Here is a 1,701-nt window from a genome sequence, read left to right as displayed (position 1 = left end):
CAGTTGTCAAACTGCTTTGCTGAAGGAGGGAATTAGATCAGTTGATGTTTAGCCAATGGACTTCCTGATCCCTGCCACACACACACACACACACACACACACACACACACACACACACACACACACACACACACACACACACACACACACACACACACACACATGCAGAAACTGAATACCTGCACGATTCTCTCAAATTTGCCCCTAACTAAAGTAAATCACTGATAAGCACAAACTGCCTGCAGTCCAGATGAACACACACACACACACACACACACACACACACACACACACACACACACACACACACACACACACACTTATACTAATAAAGCAGGATATGCAGAGGCATGCAGCCTGTAAAGCCCTGACATTCAGGTATGAAAAAGATTCCGATGGAAAACCAGTGGCATGCTCTGCTTTTTTCCCAGGATCACCGAGCTATTAGTAAACATGTGTGGCTCTGTTACATAGTCACACACACAATAATGCATTTCTACACGTGAGAGAGAAAAAGTCAGGGTGTTTCTGTGCACACCCCAGTTAGTGTGTTCCTGTGTGCACATTCTCAGCTAACAGAGGACTCATTGTGATGCAGTTTTGTCCCTCAAGGCACTGGAATCTGGCGCATTGTCTTTGTCGGAAACTCAAACCATTTTCAACTCTCAACTTGTTTTGATCCTCTCAGAAGATTCCAGTTCCGTGGCCGTTTAGGGAGCAACCACAGAGGAGCCTCTGGAAGGAAAACCCTCATTATGGCTTCACTGTGAGTGGGAAGGACTGACTGGAAGGTCAGTGCCAGTCTGACCACTGGAGTTTCCCTGCATGAGATACAAATGTCCATGAGAAAGTGACCAATCAGAACAACGGCCTGTGTGGTGCAGGATAATCATCATGACAGATTTAACTACTCAAATTATTGCAGATATAAATTAATCTGGTTGCCATTCATCCTTATATTCATTTGTCTTTCTATTTTTTTCTAACGCTGGGCTCCACTCCTTCAGTCTTTTGAAGCTCCTCCAGAGGCGATTTGAAGAGTTGGCTCCTCTTATCAGCTGTGAATGAAACTGAAACGAGTGCATCGTCACCTCACATAAACTCTGCAAGAGTATGCAAGTGAGAGTAATAAAAAGTCCGAAACACTTGGTATGCTGCCGATGTGCTGTTGCAATAAAGCTGAAAGGACTTGATGAAATTTAAATTTGAAAAAGTATAGCTACAATTCCCCTACATTCACAAGTTTGTGCATAAATGTTCATATTTCTATTTGATTTGGGTGTGATGTATTTAATACAAGAGGACGGACCTTTCTCTAGTTTCAGGACACACAAACATGAGGGTTCACATGCCAATTTCAGGATTGCAATTGTGGAACACACCTATGTTGTTTGTCTTTGAGCTGTTTAGTTTGCAGCTGACTTTGAGGAGTTCTTTAACTTTCACTTTATCTGTCTGATGTGTTTTTATCAATGGTTGTATGCACAACTCACCTTCGAGGAGAGCCTTTAGCACCTAGACCAACAATGGACCAACATCAAGTAGAGCTCAGGCTTCTCTAAAGTTGGCAAAACATTTATATAAATACAGTTATATGCTCAAAAAATACTACATTTATTTCTGCAACAGCTATAACAATGGGAATAAAACTGAAAACTTACCCTTACTTCACACTGGAAGCATCAGCAGCGCAGAACGGGA

The sequence above is a fragment of the Nothobranchius furzeri genome, chromosome 8 (assembly GCF_043380555.1).
Source record: "Nothobranchius furzeri strain GRZ-AD chromosome 8, NfurGRZ-RIMD1, whole genome shotgun sequence".
NCBI lineage: Eukaryota > Metazoa > Chordata > Actinopteri > Cyprinodontiformes > Nothobranchiidae > Nothobranchius > Nothobranchius furzeri.
This window is presented reverse-complemented; position numbering follows the sequence as displayed.